Below are 12,786 nucleotides of genomic sequence, written 5' to 3'. Positions count from 1 at the left end.
TGCAGAATCTCATATGATCCGTTGTTTCCAGAAGAAACACAAACACAAACCGTTTACTTGTCTTCAATATGTACACGTAGCCTACTGTTCGCGCTCAACTTATCACCTTATTCACATCTCACCAGCGCAATTGGATTGGCGTTCGTAGATCGACTGGTAGAGACTATTTTTCCAAGATGGCTTCTTCCTGAATTCGCGAAATTTACTGTGTGTATAAAATATCTGCTTATTAAACTGTATGGACACTGACAAAGTTCTCAATGCTTCGGTTTGAATGTAGGGACTCTTTTTATGCTGTCGTGTTGCTGTGGGGCTCTATGCACGGCGTTATTTCCGGTGAAGGATTAAGGATGCTCGATAACTTCCGCCGATCATAGAGTCCAATGCAATACCGAGAATTTATATTGAATTTTATACTCCATGGTTATACTAATGAAACGTTAGTCACAAAAACCGATAAAACAGACACCCCTCGTTGTGTTTGTTTCTTTTTAAAATTATATTAAATAAACATAACTATATATAAAATTACATCTAAACGTATGTACGTTTCGTTTCAAAGACGGGAGGACAGTAAATATTGAAGACTCTGCCATAATCCCGTTTTCTCCGGTTTTCCTCCGCTTTAATCTACACAACCGGAAATGGACGAGCATCCTTACGTCAAATGCGGAACTTATGCGTGCATATAGCCCATTTTGAGCCTTGTTAGTGGTAATAACAAGCGATTTTTATTTGTCATTACTCTATGCCCTATATACTAGCATTATACTAGCGTTATAGGCTAAACTGTTTTTAGAGATAAAACTATTTACATTCGGCAATCATGAAAACAAAAAATTTAGATAACGGTTGACTAGGTAACAATGTGTAATTAGACCAAAGGTTCATTTTGCGCCGGAGTTGTCCTTTAATGCATTAACATTAGCAAATAGAAGAAAAAAAAATGTTGTTATGCATTTAAAAATGTATTTTTTTTTTTACACATTTTATTTTTCTATTTGGTAATGCATTAATTATACATAGACCGTTTGATCTAACAATAAACAACATATATACATCATTTCTATAGAAACATGTCATTTTAAAAATCTCTCACTTGAAATATGAATATGGTAATGTATTTGGCGCATATCCCATACGCCTTATTCTTCCTTTGTATCAAGGAAGTGATGTCAAAGGTTGATGGCTAGAGCTGCAATTATTCTAACAGTGTGGACAGCGATCCTGTGGCAGGACACATAATCCTGGGAGCAATTTCAATTTATGTTTTGAATTTAATATGAGATGATTATCCAATGACCCATATGGCTCCTTTACTAAGCCTTTAACATGTATGCATCAATGCATTACAGATTAAAAGAGAGAAAAATGATTGTACATTTAAATGCATCAAAGTTTCATTGCAGTGTAAATCACCAGGATCTGAAGAATTATATGATGTGTAATGCTTGTAAATGTTATTAATAAAAGTCAATAAGTTAATACAGAGTGTTTCTCTTTAAGATGACAAATACCAATGCTAAAACAAACCATAAAAACAAACCTGTCAAGTACAGTACCAGAATGCCAGCAGAAGCATCATCACATCTGGATAAATGATTCTGCGCAGCCATTTAATACAGTTAATTCATTAATTAATAAAAAAAAAAAACATTTCACAGTCGACCGTCTCATTCAAGGTGACACTAACACACATCCAGTGAAAAGCTCATTTGCAAGCTGGGAAAATGCCTGGTCTTCCCCACATGACTGCACATAATAGAAAGAGCTGATGTGGAATTCCTCTCTGCGTGACCTTGCCCATGACGGCTGCATCAATCTAACCCATTCTCAACCCACGGAAAACCTTTTAATACCAAATAGAGCTAACATGAAACAAAAACAAGCAATGAGAGAGAGAGAGAGAGAGAGAGAGAGAGAGAGAGAGAGAGAGAGAGAGAGAGAGAGAGAGGAAAACAAACACATGCAGGGCTGAATTAATCAAGATTTTCACACATTTTGGATGTATCTTAAGTACTCGAAATTCAGAACAAGTCTCTTGAAACCCAAATCCTCAGCCCTAAAATATCCCCTTCTTGTAGCATCTTGGGATCCAGATACAGGACACATATACTTAGGAAAAACTCTGCCTGTAAAAAGCAGACATTTAGGCCACGTCCACACGAGCTTCCCCTATCCGATGTTTTTTTTTTCTCGTTAAAAAAAGAAAAAAAAAGTCCGTAAACACGACAGCGTCTTGTTATAAAAATATCTTGTAATAAAAATTGTTATATTTTTATAAAAATAAAAATATCTGCGTCCACACGAAACCACTGAAACCGACCGAAAACGATGTAGTAGACATCCCAGACCAGTATGTGGCGCTGTAATTCTGCCATAGAGATACACTAACAATGCGGAAAGAAGACTTAGAGCATCCGCATAAAACCTTGCGCGCTGTAGGCAGTAAAATAAAAAGCTATGAAATAATATTACGTACAGTTGCTCATTTTCTTTTTTACCAATAACTTTATTGAACAACCATAAATTGCCTGGTACAAAATAGGGAGTCACGATATTCGATTAGTTAGCGGACTCAGAAAGCTTGCCACAAAAAAACGGCAAAAGTAACGAATTTGTCAAATATAGACATTTTAATTGTTTATTAATAAACTAATGTTTTCTGTGTCATTCTTGATTGAAAAGAGGAAGTTGATGATGCTGACTCGCCACTTCACAGTATTGTGAACGCGCATATGGAGTAGGCTAATGCACTTCATACCCAGACAGCAAACTGACATTGAATCAACGTGGAAACGACGTCTCTCATGACATTGAAACAACGTTGATTTTGCTCATCGAATTAACGTTGAACCAACGTCAGACGCGGCATTCTTCAAAGCTAAATGAAATCGAAAATTGGTTTGCTTTCATAACGTTGAAACAACGCGTTGATTTCAAGTTGATTTTCCGTTAGTTTTGAAAGAATGACGCGCCTGACGTAGGTTCAACGTTAATTCGATGAGCAAAACAATGTCGGATCAACGTTGTTTCGATGTCATATTTCCACGTTGATTCAATGTCAGTTTGCTATCTGACTACGGATTAGGCTATAAGAGAGAGTATATGTTTCTTTTCGTTTTGAAATTGTTGTTTGTCGATGTTGTTTAAACGTACTAGACATTTCAAGATTTCTATATATTTCTGAGTTTCGGTTCATTTATGGGACGAGCTCCAGTTCACGAGCAATGCAAGTTATATCGCGCCAGGGCGTCCATGTCCTGATTATATTCTGCTATAGCCTATATTTGCTTCTTTTATTAAATCCAGGTAACTGGTTGATGAAACATTTATTAAAACAAAATTCACTTCAAAGAAGGGCTTTATACAAAACAAAACTTAATGTGGTTAGCTCTCCCGACATAGCCTATTGCGCATTTGCACGTGGTTCACTATTCATAATCAACATAGATTCAATAAAAAAATAACATATTTAAACATAAATATCAAACTAAATACATTCATTTAATGGATATAACACGTACACTTAACCTACAGAGAAATGTAATGTCGGAGTGGAACATTAGGGGTGCATTTTTTGAATAGCCAAAATAACCAAATAATTCCCATCGATCGTCGAATATTATTTTTGCTTTAAATCCCCATCCCTACAAAATAAGAAACGTCTTTATCAGACAACAGACCAGCACCATAGCATGCAAAAGAAAGTATAGGCCTAAAAAAAAAATTCAAGTAAATAATAAATAAAGAAATTCAAGAGGCTCAGAAGTTTCTGCCGCATTATATATTATATTATATTATATTATATTATATTATATTATATTATATTATATTATATTATATTATATTATATTATTATACAAGCAGTTCGGCAGTTGTTGTTGCTGTTACGTGACTGTCTGACTAGTCGACACATGGGGTGATGACATCATCGTTTCACAAAATATTCGAATTGGCCGTACACACGAAAAAGCAAGGGTGTCGTTTTCAGATTTATCCACCCTGGGACCCGGTTTCAAAAAATAGCGGTTTCACTCTTCCAAAACGGCGGATCCGTGTGGACGAAACGCCAATACGATAAAAAATACGTATACAGAGAAAAGTGTCTTCGTGTGGACGGGCCCTTACTTGCATTTGACGATGATGTGAGAGGCGCTTGACTGTGCCCTGCTCTCCACCAATGCGTGTGTAGTTGCCAGGCTGTTGCTATGGTGTTTTAAGTGTTTTTAACATCTTGCTATGTGGTTTCTAGAGTTATCGGGAGTGTTTCCTGAACAACAATGCAACACACTGCTCAACCGCCATTGTGCAATGCATAGTCAGAGAAATGAACTTCCCAAAACCATCACACATCCGTCGTTTTAACTATATTGCTTCAACAATATATGTCTGTCGTTAATTATGTCATTATGTCATGCACATACTTTTGCAGATTAATCAATTCGATCTTTAATTCAAGATCTGATCCTTTTTTAATCACGTTTACATCCAGCGTAACTGGCATATGTTTTCCTCCTATATACATGCGGTTCATTCAGTCAGCTGCTTTCTACACAATGCAATTTTTTTGAGATTCTGATACATTACACGTCATCAGCGCGTTCAGTAAGGCTATGCAGAGTTGTAGACAGACAGTCACGAACGACACAAACAAACAGCAGATTTACAGTTCCTCCTGAACCAAAACAACGAGAAATGGTGCATTCACACCAGTCATAATTGTAATTACCAGAATTACAAGATAGCAACCTGTGATGCATTTCTATGGCAACACTATCAACGCCGAAATGGATCTGCAGCAGTCAGGTACAAAGTAAGACGAGTCCTTTAAGTTGTTCACGTACATTATTATTGTGATACTATGCGCTTATATGGGGCAATTTAACACTGTCTCTCTGTTGTGTGTGTTCATGTGTTTTGGAGGAGGCATGGCTATAAATGCTCTGTGGGGAGGGTGGGATCTCATGCTGTCAAAGCTAGCATGCTATTGCTAGCCTCTCCGAAAATTGCCTACCCTACAGTACATTTAACAGAGCAATAAGGCCCGCGAAGCCGTGTTTTACAGGGAATTTAGAACAGCTAAGGGTTGTGGAGCCGAGTTACCAACCTTACGGTTCACGCCATAAAAATGTTTATATCTATTTTATTCATAAAATAAACACCAGCAACAACAAAATATATTGTTATAACACATGCATTCCTCTGCCAAGCAACACACGCAGCAACAAAGAATCTCAAACAGCAGTTGCGCAGTAACACTAATGGAATGCGCTCACAGGTGTGTGTGTTGAGTAATTTACAACAGCTTTGAATGCGGATCAGCCAATCAGAATCAAGGACTGGAACAATCCGTTTTTTTTTTTTTTTTGAGAGGTGATCTAAATTAGGGCTGGGTAATAAATATCGATTTCTCGATATTAATCGATTCCCATTTTTACGAACCGATATCGATTCTTAAATCTCAAGAATCGATTAGTCATCCTGTTTCATTTGAATGAATGGATCATTGTATCGCGGCTGCGCACTTCCAACAAATCTCAATAATCTTTGTCCTTTGTTGCTATTGATATGAAACAAAGTCTCAATTTTCAAATTATGTCCATTTTCTTTAGAAATTCAAAAACATAAATAGTGTTTTGTCGCTGTGGCGTGAGATCGCTCTGGAGAAGCAGCAGCGCTGATCTCTCTTCCGGCTTAATAATACCAGTCACAGCGCCAAATAAACATGAACGAGCATCTGAAAGTGTGTTAAAGATAGAGTACAACTTATCCAAATCCGGATCATGTCACATTGATTCGCTCAATCAGCGTTTCAACCGTGGAAAGACGTCAGTAAAACAGCTTGTAATCAATGTCATCGTCATATTTACCTCAGAAACATAAACTCGTTAGTCCACACTCGTTAGTGTTCTTCAATATTTAATGCATATTTGAATAAATATGGCAAGTTTTTTATGACAGCCACCATTTAAATGTTTATATTTCATATAATCTTCTTATTATAAAAATAAATAAAAGTATAATTTAAGTGTTTGTATAGCTACAAAACAGTTCATTATTACCTTCATATTAGGCTAATGAAGCCTATAGGCTACAACTAGACTCCCGTAGTTTACAGCATTAGTTAAGAGATTTGATTCCCTTGAGAAAAATTGCCATTTATTGTAACTGATATCCAAAATAATCGATATGGAATCGAATCGAATCGTAATCGAAATCGAATCGAATTGCAAGCTTGTGAATCGAAATCGAATCGAATTGTGAAATTTGTCTCAATACCCAGCCCTAATCTAAATATTTGTGGCTTGAGGCCTCTGTGCAGTTCTATGCATATTTTGCCCTCCAGGTCTCTGCGTCAGTCTCGTGACTGAAAATTGTTAATTAATGATTCCCCACTGAATATAAACTGAACACAGCATGAAAGTTTCAGGGACTGAATAAAACACATGAATATTTAATGAGGTAAGCAGTGAAGCAATTATGATTGATTGTCTGTTGCTTAACAACTCACAGTACATTCTAGCACAGCATTGTTTCACACCGTAAACTCAAAACCAGCGTTAACTCTGCTCTGTACCAGGGTTTTGTAGTGGTAGACTAAAATTAGTGTGTGAAACTCTGCTTAACTTAGGGTTAGAACTTACAAAAGCAGCATTAAAGGGTTAGTTCACCCCAAAATGAAAATGACATCATTAATGACTCATCCTCATGTCGTCCCAAGCCCGTCAGACTTACGTTCATCTTCGGGACACAGTTTAAGATATTTTAGATTTAGTCCGAGAGTTTTCTGTCACTCCATTGTACAGTAATTGTGTGTACGGTATACTGTCCTAAGGAAATAAAGACATCATCAAAGTAGTCCATGTGACATCAGTGGGTTAGTTACAATGTTTTGAAGCATCGAAAATACATTTTGGTCCAAAAATAACAAAAACTTTGAATTCAGCAATGTATTGTCTTCTGGTTCTGGATCCGCGTTTAGTGACGCTGCTGACGTAAGACGTGGCTGACGTGTGTCTGGTGCGTCCGTGTATTCGGGTTCAAATAAATATGGCTGGACAAACATGCAAGTGTTCCTCTGTGTGGAAATCCTTAGACATGTTTGTGAAGATTGTTTTGTAGAGAGTGCATCTCCCTCATCAGCCTTTTTGTCTTCAGGATGCGCTCGTCTAAGGCCCCTTCCACACTACTGCGTTTTCGTTTAAAAACGGAGAATTAAAGCGAATACGATCTCCATCCACACCAGCGTTTTATCTGCGAATTAGAAATGATCTCCGTAAAACGACTGAAAACGCGGATCACGTGACCATTCACCAACACTGGGCATGCGCGTGCTGGTGTAAGCAGTGGTTGGCGAATCAGGGAAGGATACGTCATGACTGATGACACCCAATCATAGAGCCGAGCGTCAGCCTCTGCGTCAGCGTTTCTAAACTCCACCATTTTGTCCCGTCCTCACTAAAACGCCCTCCGGAGATTCAAAACGAAAAACGCAGCTGCAGCGTTTCTAAACTTCTCTGTTTTAGGTCTTCGTTTTTCCCGTTTTGGTCTGGACGGGAGATGCAAACGTAGCAAAAGGTCTCAGTTTTTAAACGAAAACGGAGTAGTGTGGACGGGGCCTCAGACTGTAACCGAAGCTCACTCGCACCAGACGCACGTCAGCCGCGTCTTACGTCAGCAGCGTCACTGAACGCGGATCCACAACACAATACAATGCTGGATAAAGTCTGAGTTTTTGTTATTTTTGGACCAAAATGTATTTTCGATGCTTCAAAACATTGTAACTAACCCACTGATGTCACTGATGACTTTGATGATGTCTTTATTTCCTTTCTGGACATGGACAGTATACCGTCCAATAGAGGGACAGAAAACTCTCGGACTAAATCTAAAATATCTGTGTCCCGAAGATGAACGTAAATCTTTCGAACGACACGAGGGTGAGTCACTAATGACATAATTTACATTTTTGGGTGAACTAACCCTTTAAGGGTTTCTAAAATGTATTTTTAATGCAGAGCAGCATATATTCTTGTGGCAAGCAAAGAATTAATTGAAAATAAAATTCAATATGGCGGATTTTATTGTATCTATAAATAATATAGTTCAGTCAGTGGAATTAAAAATTTATTATTTTACCCAATATTTGTGTGTGTTTATGTATTGTGGCATTAGCTTAGCAGCATGCTAAAAACAAACTCAATTAGTAACGTGAAGCAGTATTTGTGCAGGAAGCTGCTTGACACCCCTTAAATACATTTAAAAAAATCCTTATAAGTGTCTGCCAAATGAATAAACAAGTCAAATTTGAAGCAGACATTCATTTTTTTTTAAGTACATTCTCAACACATTTAATCAGACAGGCTTGTTAAGGCTTCAATGACGCTTATAGAGTGGGTACGAGTGCTGCATGGTCAAATTTAGATTTCTCGGTTACACACACATTCTGGTAAAATTGTTTAGATGATGCTGTGTGTGTGTGTGTGTGTGTCTCCCTCACACATCAGTGTAATACCGCCATATTGTGTGTAGAGATGTATCACCACTGCCCAGATTCATTACGCTCCACAATAACACCAGCTCCACACAGGCAGAGGAAATATACCATATACTCTAAACGCAGACTAATTATCTCCTTCGCTTTATCTCGGTTTGGAGATTTCTGTGCAGGAGAAGAGCAGATGGTGCTACGGGTGCCAGTGTGCCACAATGAGAATATTTGACTCTCATCAGACATTAGTACTCTTTCCATGATTGTTATAGCATAGATTATTTCCTGAGATTGAACCTGAGAGAATAAATCCACATTAAATGTTTGGCAGGTATTTTAAAGTTGGCATTTATAATTATAACCCTTAAAAAAGTGTGCTTAAAATTGGATGTTGACTAACATACTAAAGCACATGTAAAGTATTTGATTCTTATTTTAACTGTATTGTGTTATTCAATATTACATTTAAAGGCAATACATTTTAAGTATTAAATTGCAACTTTATCTTCACAAATTTGTAATAGAGTGCCGAAGTTATCACGTCACTTTGTAGGCCAAACGCGGAAGCTAGTTAGCATTTAGCACTCCCGGTTCCCTCGCTCTAAAGTCTATGGGATTTTTGAATGGGTTTTTGCTAAATCTCCTGAAATAAGGTCTGTGGTGAACAAAGGCTCTAAATATTTTTGACATAAACACCAGTTATAACCAGATTGTGGTTTTTTTAACGTTATATAGGCTTCAAAATGTATAGACCATTTTGCAAGATGTAAACAACACTTCCTGTTTCAGTTTGTAACGGTTTTCTTTATTTGTCATGTAAAGAAAAAATCTTAAAGATGTTTGTTAAACTTTTTGATTCAGTTTTATATGTTGTATATGTTATATGTTTAACACTTTTAAAGTTGGTTGTATTTTATCCCAGTTTTTATGTAGTGTTAAAAAACTGAAACAGGAAGTGCTTCTGGACCAGTTTTGTTTACATCTTGCAAAATGGTCTATACATTTTGGATTAACTTGTAAAGATTATCTTGACAGACAAAACGTGAAAGGGTCGCAACTCTTTGTTGAACGCAGATCTTATTTTTTTGCGATTTTCCAAAAGTCTATGGGGAAAATGCATAGCTTTTGGATGGAGGGAACCCATGCGATGCTAACATCCGAGTTGCGCGTCATCACTTCGGCACTCTATTGTAATTACAAATATATTTAAATACATGATATCAAAGATTTAACAGAAATAACAAAAGCTTGATGTTATTGATGATCTATAATCTATGGATGCCAGGTCACCCAGAAAAGAAACTTGTTTGACAAGTTATTACAATTGAATGAAAGAACACAAAGATATTACTTAGAATAGCATGCACTGATTAACTGTGCACAAATAAATATATATTTAAAAAAAGAATTGATTTCACGTTGGCTTAAAACTGATATAGACGTCCTACACGTCTGCTCATGCTGTTGTAGGAGCAGGAGGTTCTCGTGAACTCATTGTGTAGGTTTAGATAAATATATAAAAGCCGATTTTGATTTTAATCTTGCTCTGTCTGAGCTATATCTAAGAGTGGTTTGTCAGGAAAAGAAACGTTAATCCTACGGCTATAATTTATGGAGGTGTATTAGGGTTGAAGAATAGAGTTAAATACTTAAAAAACTTCAGTGTGCAACTATTATAAAACATTAGAGAAACGCAGAAATTTAGAGGACAGGAGAAAGAGCAATAGAGTTTAATGGGTATATGTAAGGATCCACCGGAGGCAAGTTGTAGCAAGAGAACCCAAGTGCAGTTGAAACAAAACCGTGACTTACGCAACAGTGGTCACGGAAAACAATACTTGACAAAGACACATGGAAAACATAGATATGGCCAATCTATGGCCAATGGAGGTCGACATCCGCACCTGGCGGCCATCTTGTTACAGGCAGCTCGCTCACTCGTAACATGTGTTTTAATGGTGCATGTACTTTTTAAATAACCATAACTTGCTCAATTTTCTACCGATTTTTAAACAAGTTGGTTTGTTATAAACGTCAGAGATGTAGTTATGACACTGTATACTCATGAAAAATAAGTGTATAAATAATCACCCAGAATTATAGCCATGTTAATAATGTTTGTAAGAACCAAAAACGTTTTTAAATCCGTCAAGATTTCAGCAAGATAAGAGTATTTTTGTTCGTGCTGATCACTCATCTTACATCAGCTTGCATGTGACAAGATGGCCGCCGGTGATGACGATAAAGACTCTGCTGTCAGACACCTAGCTTTATATGGATATCTATGGCTTAACATGGTTCCTGCACACTTTTTAAAGTAAAATTTAAGGCTTTTTAAGATCTTTTTAAGACCTAAAGAAATCAAAATTAATACCATACATTAGGGGTGTGCAATATTGACAAACATATATATATATATATATATATATATATATATATATCAGAGTTTCCGCTTGAAAAAATGGCGCCGGTCAAAAGTGACCGGCAGAGGTTTAGTTTACTGGACATTTTGATGATATGCCGGTCAAATATCGCCTCTTAATTAGTCAAGTTGAGGAAAACTGGAGTCAGGCTATGTAACTTAAAAAATGACATAATCAGGCCGTATAGAATGCAACATGTTTATTAGCATAACTTTCAAATAGACGGAAACCATGAAAACATGAACGTCCGATTGGCGTCAATCAACGCCAATTGTTTTTGCTATGGTTTCACATTAGTTTAACAAAGCAATCCCCCCTCCCCACATACAATATCTGAATAGTAGTTTTTACTCAAGCGAACTTAATGATATACACCCTCAGTAGCGTCTCATTTAGCTGGTAACATTGAAATTGGCCACCTTGTCAAATTAATTGGAACAAACAAATGACTAGCCCTATAACACTGTCTCGCGTAATTTTAGGCTACTTTTTTACACTGTTTTGCAGTGCTGAAATGTGCAGCTGCCGACTTAAAATCAAAACTTCGCAGCGTCTCTCCACAACTTGCAATGCGCATAAGCCGCGTAACCTTGTTCTCTGCAAGGCGACTTCGCTGCTTCGTCTTGATCCTATTCTGCAGTGAGAACCCCCTCTCTGGCTCTACAGTAACACTCGAGACAGGGATTACACAGGCTATCTTGGCGAGCTTGGTCCACTCTGGATAGATTTAGTTGAAATCGCATATGAGGACTTTTGCTGATTCGCAGCAGAGCATGTGAGCGGATCTTGGACAGAGCGCAGAGCGGCATTTTTAAAAGGACGGAGCGTCGGCTTATTTCCCGCTCCGCTCCGCTCACACCAAGAGAAAACTCCACGTCCCCGTCTAACTAAAGTTGATTGCATTGTATTCAGCATCCCCAAGCGAGTCTGCGAGCGCAGAGAGGGTTTTCTCCGCCTTGGCCTGCTTTCAAGAAACCACCGCATGTGTCTGAAGCCTCAGACTTGTCCAAACTCGTGTTCTTGAAGGTGAACTCACAAGAATTGTAGGCTAGATAAGGAAAGCAATTCTTTTTTTTTTTTAAGTTTGAGACAATTTAAATTGTCATGCACGTGCTCTCTGCGCAAAAATTCAGTTAGATATCGGCGTCTGGTGGCCTAATAGTACCGAAATGTATTTAATTTAACACATTGGTGTGATTATTTTTATTTATATAAATAGGCCCATTGATTTGTTTAATTTTACATTTTTTGTTAGTTTTTTTTTTGTGTAGCTACAGATGATATAAGCCAATTTAAATTTTAATATTGGGCGCTGCGCAAAAATCAGTTAGGCTTATCAAAATCTGGCCTAATAATTAATTAGTTAGTTCTTTGCAAGATAAGGCTGTGGTCTGACCTAAAAGTGAAATAAAAATACATGCAGATTTTTTTTTTTCCCGACCCAGCGCCGGGAACAGTGATTTTATTATTGATTACGAGGTTGAACTGGCCGTGTGACAGAGCGGCATAAGATGTACACGAGCGCGAATTAATAACTTGGAGCGTTATTAACCAATTGATCCATTTGCTCCGGATTTTAAGTGTGTGCCATGTGCCGTCTTTAATAACATTCAAATGGTAGAGCCTGTTCCTTTATAACATAGCCAAATGACGGTGTATTTTTGCTTAATACATTTTAGGCTTATTCTCTAATTCAGATTGTGGTAGGGGGCGGGATTATTAGGCAATTTTAATCGGACAATTTGACCGGAGAGATTTAATTTTGTCGGACATTTAATTTTTTTCCCGCCCAATGTCCGGTAATTACCGGACAACGGAAACCCTGATAGCACGTATATATATATATATATATATATATATATATATATA

General features: G+C 37.3%; 1 protein-coding gene across 6 annotated transcripts in view; it reads right to left on the bottom strand.

Moving 5' to 3' along the window:
- The window catches only part of ano3 (anoctamin 3), a 149,616-nt gene that overhangs the window by 81,618 nt on the left and 55,212 nt on the right, over positions 1–12,786 (bottom strand). The gene's annotated exons all lie outside the window — the stretch shown is intronic.

The sequence above is a fragment of the Pimephales promelas genome, chromosome 25 (assembly GCF_988280905.1).
Source record: "Pimephales promelas chromosome 25, fPimPro1.hap1.1, whole genome shotgun sequence".
Taxonomy (NCBI): Eukaryota; Metazoa; Chordata; class Actinopteri; order Cypriniformes; family Leuciscidae; genus Pimephales; species Pimephales promelas.
Note: the sequence above shows the minus strand (reverse complement) of the source record. Positions and strands in the feature narration are given on the sequence as shown.